The sequence below is a fragment of the Aphelocoma coerulescens genome, chromosome 8, assembly GCF_041296385.1.
Source record: "Aphelocoma coerulescens isolate FSJ_1873_10779 chromosome 8, UR_Acoe_1.0, whole genome shotgun sequence".
Classification (NCBI taxonomy): Eukaryota; Metazoa; Chordata; class Aves; order Passeriformes; family Corvidae; genus Aphelocoma; species Aphelocoma coerulescens.
This window is the reverse complement of record NC_091022.1, coordinates 18,123,967-18,137,639: the sequence shown is the minus strand read 5'-3', so window position 1 is coordinate 18,137,639 and position 13,673 is coordinate 18,123,967. Positions and strand designations below refer to the sequence as shown.

The 13,673-nt window shown below is 40.1% G+C and overlaps 1 long non-coding RNA gene across 2 annotated transcripts in view; it reads left to right on the top strand.

The window, feature by feature from the left end:
* LOC138114263 (uncharacterized) overlaps window positions 1–13,673 on the top strand; it is a 49,858-nt gene that overhangs the window by 35,010 nt on the left and 1,175 nt on the right. Inside the window, exons 3-5 of one of the 2 annotated variants that reach the window (XR_011152555.1) lie at window positions 4,029–4,121; window positions 4,912–8,327; window positions 11,161–11,256. This is a non-coding gene — a long non-coding RNA (uncharacterized lncRNA). Of the gene's footprint in view, window positions 1–3,598; window positions 3,795–4,028; window positions 4,122–4,911; window positions 8,328–11,160; window positions 11,257–13,673 lie in introns of both variants that reach the window. The other variant, XR_011152554.1, reaches the window with a different exon arrangement.

Genomic DNA, 13,673 nt, shown 5'->3' with positions numbered 1-13,673 from the left:
TGCTGCACTGAGGCTGCCATTTTGTGCTGAGACAGTTTTCTCTGGTCTGACTTACTTTTTTTGTCTTGATTGGATAAGACAGGAGGGCTTCATTATCAAATATAATATAGAAGTGTCCAGAGGCCTCCTGGAGGTCAGATTCACAGTCATCAGACCTATGCATAATCAGGAACAGCCACTAGCCGGAAGAGCCACGAGCCCAGAGAGAGAAGACAGCGAGCTGTCAGTCCCTATTTTGGGGAAAAAATGAGTCTTGGAGAGAGGAAATATGTTGTCTGAGATCATGCAGGGAACAAAGAACCTTTGCCTCTGAAGTCCAAGTTTAGTTTCCCCACTTTATATGTGGCCCTTCCATGGAGAAGCACAGGCTGAGCTTCTCCTTGCTGTGCATCCTGAGTACTAATGCAAACTGCTCCTCTATCAGGTGACCTCAATAGTCTTGCTTCAGACCACTGCACTCAGCCCTTTCAGGCACAGATCCTGGTCAAAGAAGACAGGAAAATAATGCAGTTCAAAAACTTTATATTGCAGCAACAATGCGCTATGAAACATGCAGGAAAACAAACTTGTTTTCCTCTTGTAAGTGTGGAGTAAGTTTCCTTAGTCCCCCAATTTATTTATAATACTGCTTCCTGCCATAGCAGGGGTACTCACTTCTTTAATAATTTTCTGTCAAAAATTGAAAGAAGAAGTTGAAACAGTGGTTTTTTTAAGAAACACCAGTACTTGAGCTGCTCTGAATTTTGGACATTATCTTAAGATCCCCAAATACCTATTAGACCAAGCAGCCTTCAGTGCCCCAGGGACAGTACTGGATTTTTGTACTACCTGTACATTACAATATTGCAATGGGCCTGACTTGAGGCAACAAAAGTAAAACAATTTTCTGCCTATGGTGATGCTCTTTTTGATGGTACATCATCTGGCATAAATTTGAGACAAAGTCACTTAATTTGGTCTTCTGGAACCTGTAGGTCCAGAGGTGTGTTGTAACTCATTTTGTACATGAAACACCTTAACAGCCAGCAGGAAGCAAGCATCTGTTTTCCATGACTGCCAGGGGTTCTGATGTCCCTCTTTAGAAGCTGTGTAGTGCCTGCTCCTTCATATGTGTGTTCAGAGCATATAGTGTGCTTCCCATAGCTAGCTACGCTCTTCAGTCATACCTCAAGAACATCACCTTTAGACCTGAATTTGAATACATCTGTTTAATTTCTCATTGTTTAAGAAAAGTGGTTCTGATGCAATGAATAGAAGTGTGGTGTTTTAGCTGCCTTCTCGGAGATGTCGAGATAGGTCTCTGTAGCGAGGCTGCTGGCATGTGAGAGTTTGTTTTTCATGTGTTTGGAAAGACACAAAGAAGAAAAGAAATGCAAGGATACCAATGAGCACATAGCTCAGAGGACAAAAAAGAAAGGGAGTGACTTAATATGGAAATGGTAAGGTAGAAGGGAGAAAGGTGAAGTAAAAAATGGTGAAGGACTGGTTGCACAGACAGAAATAAATGAAGAAACAAGGTGAAAGGTGTAAATACATTTAAGTTGTATTTGAGCAAAGCATGCAACGCCTAAAAAAGCAATCTCTCTCATGGTTAGACTGTATTTGTCACTTAGGAAAGGAGAGTTATCTGTTGGGAAAATTGACTGGAGTGATGATGAAGTACCTATCACTGGAGCATTTCTATGACAGAGAAGTCAAAAATCTGGGGAATGCTGACAGGTATTGGATGAACCCTTCCAATTCTATTTTCTATGACCTCAGCATCCCATAATGTATGAGTGGGAGAAGTACCTCAGTTGTGTGATCATGGAAAACATGTTTCTGACCTGGTCACCTCCTCACTGAAATTCTCTATGATCTCAAACAGTAAACAAGGCACATATTTGGAAATGAAGTCTATGAGGAAAATCAATATAGAGGGAGAAAAAAGGAAAAGGAACCAGTTGATCTGCAGACAACATTTTCTTCTGACCTATGGACCCAATGACACAACCCTTGCAATTTCCTCTTCATACTGAACAGCCCCATTCTGCAACAAATACCTAGTTTGGCTTAGATACAAACCCAAAACCCTCACAACTTGAGTTAAAGGATCTCGGGGTCTTTCTTCCAAGAACAGAGTTATTAACTGATCTACTGTGCTTCAACTCTAAATAATCCTGTTCTCCCATTCAAGGAAAATTTCTCCTAATTTCAACCAAAATCACAATGAAGTGATCTGGGATTATTCTAGACTGGTGATTATTTCTATGCAAGCCACCAGTTACCATCACACTATAAAACAAAGTGCAAAACAGGCTTTTAAAAGTAAAGTCTGGAGAGGCATTACATTGAGATGAAACAAACTCATTCTCCCATCATGTGGAGTTCCTCAGAGCTTGCCAATATGACCTAGCAAAGCCAAGTATGCTAATGTCAGTGGTCCTCCCTTGGAGGCAGGAGACTTGGATTGCTGCAGTACATATATACATATACAGTATAAGAAGGCACAGCCTTTAAAGTGACCACTCCTTCCCCATGCAAATCTGCCCTCTGTTCTTTTTTTTACACTGTAGGCCACTGAGTACAATGCTGGTAACTGGAGGAAACTGCTTTTTTTTTCCTTACAGTACTTTAGAGACATTAAATTCATTATTTGAGGGTGTGTATGAGATTCTGGAAGTAGAATTTATGTCTGCTATGCTGCGAGATCTTTGGTATGATATTGACTCACTCATTGGCACCTGAGAGAGGTTTGGGGAATTCAGCAAGTTTTCAACAATCCAGTTTGAGAGATTAAACAGAATTATAGCTTGCTCAGATTTGTCCTAATTTTTATTAGATTTTCACCATTTCTAATTGCATAAACGTATGCAGCCAAGTATGCAGGCGGGGACTGGGATGATGTACAAGGACATTCAGGCTCCATAGGCAGCTGATTGGTGGACAAAGTAATAGGGCACTTGGAAAGACTGGTATTTTTTTCAGAATATTCCTGGGTAAAATCTTGTCCCCATTTAAACTGAAGCAATCAAGAGAGGAAAGATTTTAGCTGTAGATTCTGTTGGAACTGGAGAAAGAGATGAGAGGAACCATCTGATGCAGAAAACATCCAGGATGAAGGTGGTTGTTTTGGGCAAGATTCATTACTTATTTGTCTTGGACACAGGAGAAATAATGTTTCAACACCATAGAACTAGCCTGATAAATATGGTGATATCAGAAGGTTTTTGATCAGGGCTAAACACAAGACAAGCAATGGTTAACAATTTCAGATAATAGCAGGGCAAATGAGAAGTCATTTTGTGTGAACATTGTAATTGTTTGCAAATGCCAAGCATGTAATGTGTTCAGCAATATTTTATATTTTGTTTTAGAAAATAAATCTGTTTTTTCTATGGACAGGAGAGCTCTTGGGCCCCAAGTTAAAGTATGATATGTGTACGGTAAAGTGACACCAGCTGAGGTACTGGCCTAGCTGTTTATGTGGGTAGTTTCACATGAAATAATATTGCTGTCCATATTTGTTAAGGGAATGCTGCTGTTGACTTATTTTCTACAATCAAAACAGAAAGAGGGGTAGGAGGGAAAAGTCTATACTCAGGTTTTTGCTCTGCAGTGTTCTTTATCTCTGGTATGGCATCTGCACTATGAAATTCACCCTGAATCAATGGACATGCAGATGTCTTCACTTCCAGCAGAGAGGACACAACTCTCAGGCTGAATTAGGCCATTTGGAGAGGTTTACTAAAATCTCCATGGGTTACAGACAGAAGACTTTTCTCTCACACTGGTCTGGAATGAGCTCTTGGTAGGTAAGTAAAATTTCACTTTTTTTTCTTTTGAAATGTAGAATAAACCAAAGAAGTTGGTCACATATTTGGACCTAAACTTCCCAGCAAAGGTTTGCAAAGTCCTCTAAAAAGTCAAAATATTTAGTAAACAGATCATGGAATATTTTCTAGCAAAAAAAAAATACAAGAGGGATTTAATAATGTTGGGATGTAGTTTTCTGTTAATGACTTTATTTTCTTCTTCCTCCTGTTTAGGCAGTAACATGCGAACTCTGACCACATCACTGGTGTGAAATTGCTGATTAACCTTTTGACTCTGACAATTGGGACTTCTCTCAACACCAACTGGTAATGCAAAAGACCATTAGTAGTTAATATTGGGACATCCCAGCTCCAGATGTCAAAAGGTTAATGAAAAATCAAGTATCTTGCTTTTACTAAGGAACTTGGAAACCTTCCCCCAAAAACAGTTCATTTTTTCTGATAAATAAGCCAGACTGCTTGAGCTGAGAAAGACGGGTGTTTTGCTAATGTGTACAGCTGTTAATTGAAAAATATTTGGGTATGCATGTTCTTCTGGATGTAGATAAAAGAGAGGTTTGTTGGCGAACTTAGATGGTCTTGAACACCCCTTTGTTCAAATACACTACTTAATAATAATGCTTTGTTCTTTCTGTAACAGCCATGGAGGAATTTTGAGTGGAATACTCATTTTCTTTAAGTCATATCTGCCAGTAATCATTCCTGGCTTAAGACCAGCTGCCGTTTATGTGTTTTATGAAAATATAACAGTTTTACACTCAAAACTATTTTCTTTTTAGGTAAAAGCTTCAGCAGAAGCTGGTTCCCCATATCTACCATAAATGCTATTTGTCACAGATTTTGGTCTTTAAAACAGAAAGATAATGTTAAAACATTTTGATTACCCTTTCCTTACTGCTATCATTCGCAACCCATCTTTTCTAATTATGGTATTAGGACATTTACATAACCGGGAAAAGGGTCCTTTAACTACATTTCTATTATGTTTGGCACTTCTGTGAAAGGATATTATATTCATGTGCATTAGAGATTGCTTATAAAAGATCAAGACAATAATAGCAGATCAGACGATAAAGGTTCCCTTTTCTCCTCCCAGACAGGCTGTCTCTGACAGAAGAATACAGTTCATCAAAAGTGTCTGCAGGTTGTCAAACTCAGTGAGATTTGGGGACACTCGGAGGCTGTCATGGCCAACAAGAAGATTTTCTGTAGGGTTCTGCCATCATTCACCCTCAGGAAATAATCACTCACTACATTCTGCATGCTCTCATGATAGAGCTCTATTTGAGAGAAAAGAGCCATTTTATCAAAGGACAATATATCCCTTCTCTTGGTCCATGTAGCTTCCATTATCAGACCATAATAAATCATATTTATGTTCTCAGTTAATAAGACTGATTACAATGCAGGTTACAGGCATGGGAAAAGAAAATCAGGTGAAAAGATGTTTTAATGAAAATATGATAAGCAAACAGCTTCTTGTGAACATTTCAGGCTGTTATTTGTAATGATCACAGGCAATTTTTGATACATCTTCTTTAGCAATGGTTTAAGCTGCATAAATTGGCTTGCCACTTTATACGTTGAAATAGGAAGAATCCCAGTGTCCTTCTTATGTTGTCTAGAATCATTATATACATTATAAGCATAAAATGAGTTTAATGTATGTGCTTTGAAAAGAAGGGGAAAACAGAAAATCAGGGAAGGATGATTTTAATGCTGCTCAGAATGATTTTGAAATTTTCTACTCATCTTTGTTAATAACGGTGCATTTTCCATGAAATTTAGGAATGACATGTACTGCTTTCATCTCCTTAAAATTAATATACTGTGCTCTCTGTTTTTCTCAATTTCTTCAAAGGTCTTCTCAGAGCACTGTGCAAAGAGACAGAGAGAAATTGTCCCCTCAAAGTATAAGCATATCTGCTATTAATGCTGAGGGGAGTTAAGTGTCTGCTTCAACAGGAGAATATACCCCAGTGTCCTGAAGGGCACCCTGTTAAAATGGTGCAAGAACGTTTGACTCTGGCACATGTGAAGTATTCAAGGGCAAACTTCCATAGAATTTTTTAAGTGATTAAGGCAGTTTTTTATTAGGGTAAACATTCTGGTATGATTTCAGCATATAAGTATATGGAGGGAAGTGGCTGATGGATTGTCTTGCTCTCATCTTGTGAAAAGTCTTATTTTGCTATTATGTTCAGCATCATACTTTCAAGATGAAGTTAGAAATTTAAGGAATAATTTCCTCTTGCTGGTACATAATTTTGACCAGGTCTCTGAAATTCTACAGCACTTGTAGAATGGTGGTGACAAAGACTCCTTGGAGCTGTGTGCCTACAGAACCTATTCTGCTCTCTGGTACTTCCCTAAAATCACTCTTAAACAAATTTTAAAGCTTCGTATTTGGCCTGGCCCTGGAGAATGGCCATAAAATTACCTTAACCCTTTTAGGACACTTCAAAAGAGCAGTGCCCATATAAGAAACAGCAAACTGCTCTTCGAAGACAATATCCTGATATGACAACAGACGTAGATAATGTACTTCATGATGGAACTGTTTGATACAGAGAAAAACATGTTGTAACTGCCTTCACCGTGAAAGGGGCTTAAAAATGCTGCCTGCCAACTCCACAAAAACCAGAGCTGCTATTTCGGTTAAAGGCCAGTGGATTGTATTTTTCATGTCAGTTTTCACTAACCTCAAACATCACTGTTATGACAGACTGTCATCCAACCAAACCAGCACTCTGGTGCTATTCAAGCAAGCAGGAAGAAAGCAAACATGAAGGAAACTTAAAAGTCCAAGTACTAATTGGGGAGTGCATGTGAGCGAACTACTTTTGTGTAACAATACTGATTACTGAAAATGAAACACTTAAAAGAAAATAAACAAAAAGGAGTGCTTTCTGAGCCAGTGGTGTTTTTTTGGCTGGCAATTTCTCTTTGTTCTGTTTCATGACACCAGGCTCAATGGTTGAAGGGGTGTTCTGGGCCAGATGTCAATCACAATGTCTGACATAAACAAAAATAGCTAAAAAGGCATGCCAGCATCTTCCTTTTGTTTTCCCATTAGCTCCATTTTTCTTTTCATAGGCTGACAAAAAATTACTGCCTCCAAGTGAATTCAGTAATGTCACTATATATCTAATATCTAGGAGACCTTTTGTTTTAGTTTTACTGGGCTTAACCACAAAAGACACTTGACATTGACAAAGAATCTGTCAAACATACAATGATCAGTGCAATGAAACCTCTCATGACAGAAGGGCACTATTCTGTCTCCCCCTTGCCTCCAGCAGCAGCCTGTCTGAGCAAAATATGCTGGAGCACATGTAGCAGCTGAACCATTACAGAGCAGGCCAGAAGCTGAGATGTGTCTTGTTTAAATTGTCATAGCATATTAGTATAATTAAAACTGCCAAAAGAGTAGAAAAGATAGATGGAAATGTTACATTACTTGTTTCTAGAGATTAACCTCCAGCCAGAACTGAAACAGAGAGGCACGTTTTGGATTTCTTAGAGCTCTGATATGGTAGGAAACCAGCCCAAGAGTACATCTCTCGAAGTGCGAGACATGAAGTCATAGTTCCTATATTTACACAAAAAAAGCAGAAATAGTGTTTCAGACAGACACTGTTTCCTCTGTGATTACAGCTCTCGTTGTGGCTGTGCTCTGCAGAGCAGTTGTATCATCTCTCAGCTAATTCCTTTTCACTCCCCTCTGCTTTTGTGCCCACAAGGTCTTGACACCTCTTGGGCTTGCTGATGGCCCATATCACCGCTCTCCACCCTGTCCCCATAGCTGGGCTTGGCTGGTGCTCCAGGTGCCAGCCCAGTAGCAGTACACAGTGTCCCATGGTCCAGGCTCTGGGCCTCAGCAATGCCCAGCAGCAATGGTCAGGAATTCATCCTGCACAGGTTTCATCCTTTGGACATGTCCATCCCTGGGGAAGAGAAACAAATGCCTACTGGAAGCAGGCACAGATAGACCAGCCCTGAGACTGCTCTTGAATCCAGCTCCCTTGTGCACAAGAGAGCCAGAAAGGGAAGGCTTAGATTGCTTTGCCTAAGCTGTTTCTGCTTCTCATCACAAGGGAAGATGTTTGAACATTGGCTTCAATTTAAAATCTGACCTTTCAAATGCCAAGCTTCATGCTTGTTTCTGTGTTGAATGTATGGATAAAACATACGGCTTTCTGAAACTGACCCTGAAAATTATGTTCTCTTTATCAATGAGATGTTTTTCTTCCCATGCTTTGTTACCTCTCGTAACGATTCAGGACAAACTAGTTATGATCCAAATTTATAATTATGCCCTGAGTTATATCCGGTGGTGATAAAATGATTTAAAACCTTCTGTGTATTTGTTCACTTGTACATGTTGGAACTCAATTTATCCAGAAGCTGGGGAGGACCTGAACTGGCTCCAGCAGTTCTGAAAGAGAGAAGAAGCAGCCCAACTGTCCTCTAACAAAAATGGTACATTCAAGGAGAAGCTTCAGGAATCAGGTAGGTCTCATGTTCATTTCTTCTAGTATTAATGAACTTCACAGCTTTGCCACATTTTTCCTGATTTGCTTTAAGTAGAGAGATGTTAAATGTGAGCCTTAAGTTTTAGGTTCCTCCATATTTCCTGTATTTCCCAAATTTAAATCTTGGTTAATGACTTCTCCATATAGGGTTTCTCTTCAGTTTCTGCCAGGACCTGTAGATGTGCATAACTAGTAAAAAATATGTTATCTGCATTTAGTGTTGGCTTTTGGAACCCTCACCGCCAAGTCACCTCTCCACTGCATCTCACCTCACATGCATTTCTGTGTAGTGCCAGGAGAGGAATGGAAAATAGCCATGAAGTAAAAGCAGATTCTGCTCCCATTAAAGGCAATGAAAACTGTGGTTTTAGTTCTACTTACTCATAATAGCGGAGAAAAATGAAGTGGAAACAAGCACAACAAAACACCTCTGCCAGCTATCTACAAGCTAACCAAGGCTTCCACTAATGAGGTGCTCTGGCATTTTAAGAAAGACAGGTTCTTCCAGAAATGGAAAAAAATATGCTGAGTTTTTCCTTCAGCTCTGAAAGGCTAGTGAAAGAATAACAAATTGTACTTCAAAAAAGGAATGACAGTCAAACTTTTAATGATGTCTGTCCCATTAAATACCTACATATCCCCATACAGTTTCTTGTCAATTAAATGCTTTTACATATGTTTGGCAGCTTATTAAATATTGATACTTATATACCTCACCTAATTATTGACTGTATTTACAGGGTCACCTAAATGACCATAAAATTTTGGAGAAAGTTAATCGTATCAAATCACAATAATGGAGTAATTTTCAGGTCAAATTTTCTAGAAGACTCTATACCATAGACGATCACATAGTCTATTAAACAGAACAGTACAGTTTGTGGAAAAGATAATAGTCCAGATCATGAGATAGCGCCAGATTTCACATTATGATTTCCAGATGTCTTTGTGAGCTTAATGCATAGAGCATTGGTTCAAGTCTAATCTGCATGGCAGAAATGCAAGTTGTTCCAATTTTCTCCTCACTGGGGCTGTGTGGAAAAACAGGAGGACATTGTGCTGCTGCTTTGGAGAGAGGAGTTTACCTGAAGAACAGGGGAAAGTCACACCTAGCAGTGTCCACATCCTCATCTGGCTGCAGAAAGCTGGCAAATCTGCTTGTGACCTTCATCTTCCCACCTCAGCAGCCCTTTTTTCTGCACACTTGTCTCCACACGGACAGAACTGGCCTCCCTATCTGTCCCTGGTCCTAACCACTGGAAGCATCAACATTCTCTTTTGTTTAGAATGCTGAAAAGATCTGAATTACAGCAGCCTGTCACAGCTGTCAGGCTTCTGTGACAACCTGGTTGTATTATTCTAAGCAGTGTGCGTTGATTCACTGGAGACAGAGAGAGAGGGTGGACTTTGCCAAACTGAGGCATCATATACTCACTCAGAAGCTCCTGGAGTGAGTGTCTCTGCAACCATAAGGCAGCTTCCCAGCTGTTTCCAGGGTGCAGCTTTGGAAACAAAGTTCCCCTAAGGTCCGCTGTAAAACAAAGTATTGCATCAGTTTCCTGAACCGGGGACTAGGTGAAGTCACAGTATATCGGTGGCAGCCTGGGGGATTTACAGCACTTTGCAGGGTAGCCCAGTATCTTCCGGTGCCCAGAGGGGCCACAGATGTCCAGGAGTTTCTGGTGGGTCATATGTAACTATAAACATGAAAAGTATTTCCTCTGTTACATTCCTGCTGGAGAGCACTTTACTGGTACAGGTAGGTGGGCTAGATAACAGTGCAAGGATCTGCCAGGACATTTGCTTTTCAATTCCAGCACTGTTAGGCTGGGAAGTGAAAAAGAGCTCTGCAAACAGAACAGGTGTCTGACATGACAGTGCAATGGGAAAAAAAGCTCAAGGTACTTTTTCTCCGTGGAAATCTGTACAAAAATTTGTCAGTTTGGGGCTTCATGAATTTCTCCCTGGAGTCAAACATTCAGTGTGAAATTACAAAGGAGTGTGAGCAAGGAGTATTTTGGCTCCTTCAATCCTGTGCACAAAACCTCCCAGGGTTTCAGTGAGGATTTTAGCATCTCTTGCAGTCTTCAAATGTTATGCTGTGCAAGGATGTGCTTATACATAATTTTGTAATTGAAATGGCATGTTTACTGTTCTATTTCATGCTTGATTGTGTTTTTTAAACACCTTTACTCATGCTGTTAGAAGTGGGATTATAATTAAAATGTCCTGTTGAACACCTTGTTCAGTTCAATGAAGGCATAATAGAAGTATAAATACTTGTTCTTGTTGACTCCGTGATGTCAGCACAACAAACGCAGTAAATGTCATAAAACAAATCTCTCTTTCACCAAAGCATCTGTCAGAAGGGAAGGGAAAACAGAATCTGTGACTGGGCAAAGAGGGGCCCTCTCCTTTGGAAAAAGGAAATACTTTGAGATGTTATCTGTGATATAGATGTGTTAACTAACACATGGAATGATTGATTGATTTAGCCAGTTATGAGGCAAAAAAAAAATCAGAGGGGAATTTGTTCCTCTACTCACAGTCCCTTGGCCTAAAGACTAAGCAGAACTTTCTCCTACACTTGCCATTAGGAAATGCCAAGTCTGCCTGTGAAGTATTAAGGAGCAACTTATACTTCTTAATATTCCTGTTTCCTTAAAATATATACAGATACACAGACTTAAGTCTTTATGGTGGAGTGGAACTATAACACAACGTCCAAATGTTTCTAAGTCACAGTCCAGTGGCTTCAGAACTTTTGCATAGCAATAATGGTTTCATTTTCTTTGTGTTTTCTCTTGTAGTCTAAGTTACCACCAATGATGTGATGTCTAACCTTTCTGGCAGGCACTTGTTCAGTCTTGAGGAGCTTTAAATTACTTCACAGCTTGAAATTCCATGTAAGTAGGGATGTTCCAATATTTAGCCTAACTGATGCTTTCTTGGGCAGTTTACTTGGATACCTTGGCTCAGTTTCCTCCTCTGAAAAAGGGGGAGAACAATGTCTGTGTTCCTTGTGCTCTTTGATGTAATAATAGTTTTACTATACTAAATACTGGGCTCTACACTGCACAAACGCCGTGAGGTTTTAGGTTTGTGTCCTTTCACTGCCTGAAAGAGGGCTCTCAAAACCAATCCCAGGATGTGCAGTATTTCTGTGCCAGAGCAGGACTTGCCAGTCAGTAGCTGCCTATAGGAAAAGCCCAGGTGATCTTTATGAAGCAGGCAAATAAGCAGACCCAAGGGGTGTGGAATTGCCTTCTGTGCCCAGTTTCATTTCCAGCTACTTCAAGCTCAACAGAAGTTGGATAGGCAGATGGTTCGCAGGAATTAGTCTTTAGAATGAAAGCAGTGAGGAAGTGACAAAGTAGTTTTTTTTCCCTGGGATGAGAGAGGCAGGTGGGTACATAGGACAGTCCAGTCCAGACCAGAGAAAGATTCAGCAGCAGCAGGGATAAGGCTACAGAACACAGAACGTGCAGGACAAAATGGACAAGAATGTTGTCAAGTGGGATTGCAACAAAACCTGGTGTATTTCTTTGAATGTCTCATTACATGTACAGGTGCAGCTCTACACACCCACACATGCTGCATTTATTTCAGTGTGTGATCATATAAATACCTGCAGGTGTGAAGGTGCAATACTGAAGAGATACCCATGCTGAGGCATGAATATGGAGTTCCACATCTGTATTGGCTGCCTGGTTCACACAATAAACTAGTGCAGTCAGTGGGTTCTATTTCTACCTCCTGTATGCACTTCAGAATTAAAACCAAAGAAAAGTCCATCCTGGTAACTACATTTAACCAGGATGTCATGACATAGAACTAAAATATGTGTATGGGACAGTCATCATTACCTCACTGTGCTGCACATGTATATACAAAATTAGGAAGAAACTAATTTCAGATAAAAATGGCCACATCAGTTAAATGTATAGTAATAAATCCATAAAGTTGGAATTTAATGTGTCTTTTGGGACAACTAAAACTTCAGCTGGGCTTCATTGCAGTGGCTGGTTTCTCTCTTCTGGCACACACAGAGATGGCTCCTTGTCCATAATACTGTCAGATAGTCCATAATACATGGGGTGAAAATTGTGGCTGCTGCAAAACCACAGTTCTGAATTCACTGACTTGCTCACATGTAAAAAAGTCTCAGCCATGGCATTACACTTATGCAGCTAGTTTTGTTAAACAATAGCATGATGCTAACTACTTGACTACAAATGCCCTCCTTTCAGTGTCAAAAATGTAAAACAGCTAAGGGATATAAACTGGGGGCAACCTTTTGCATGTAATTGCTGCCTGCAGAGACTCAAGGTTGTCAAAGTTTCTTACCTTTTATAAGGCCTTTAGTGATAACTTTTGTTTCCCGAAGAGAAAAATAAACCTACCAAAGTTCCTTTGAACATTCCAGCAGCCTTTCATAGTGTTAGCTGTGAAAGTAATGGTGTCACATTCCTAATAAGGATGTATAGAAACTGTGTTTTAGGAGTCCCTGCTGCTTTCTTTGTGGAAACTATCTCAGATGCTTTGGGATTATTTGGCAGTAACTTCTTTTTGCACCATAATTTCACAGAGATCTTCTCTGTTATCTTCTCTTCAGCATCTCCCTTTGAAGATCTAGGGAGAAAATGTGGTGCTTGAGCATTCAGTGAAACCTGGTTTGCATTTCCATCTAGCTAAAGTCAGGGCTGTCCTGTGACAGAAAATGTGAAGGGACCACAGTGCCCAAAATTCAGCAAAAATTTTACACAGTGCTGTCCAGGCAAAGGAATAATGAGAATATGGTCAATTGAAATTTCATAGGAAGCAAAGGAGAAAAGAAAGCACAAATTTTTTTCAGGTCTGAATGTCATTGTTTTGCCCAGAGGGACCCCGGCTGCCATCCATGGCTCACAATAGCGAATGTACTCTGTGCAGTGACAGGCGAAGGGACCACAAGTGGCTGGAGCAGTGGTAGAAATAACACTGTGCTAATGAAGAGTTTCATCCAGGCAAATTTAACTCCCTCAGAATTAGCCTGGGTATCTCTCCATGACACATTTGTTTTAGAGTCACAGCATGTTGCAATTATTAGGCTCTGGCAGGCTCCTATGTAGGAACTGTGTCCAAGAGCCTTTATTTCATCTGCTCCAATTGGGAAGAGCGTGGCAGTTTCTTTTGGTTGAGACTTTGCTATAACGATCTGAGCTTTAGTCACTGTGAGACTGGCCCTCTGCAAAGCATTCACTTGGTGTTACAACCAGAGACAACTGAGCTCCAAAAGTGGGTGCAGACTGTGTCTACTTATTAAGTAAAGGGGCATGTGGAG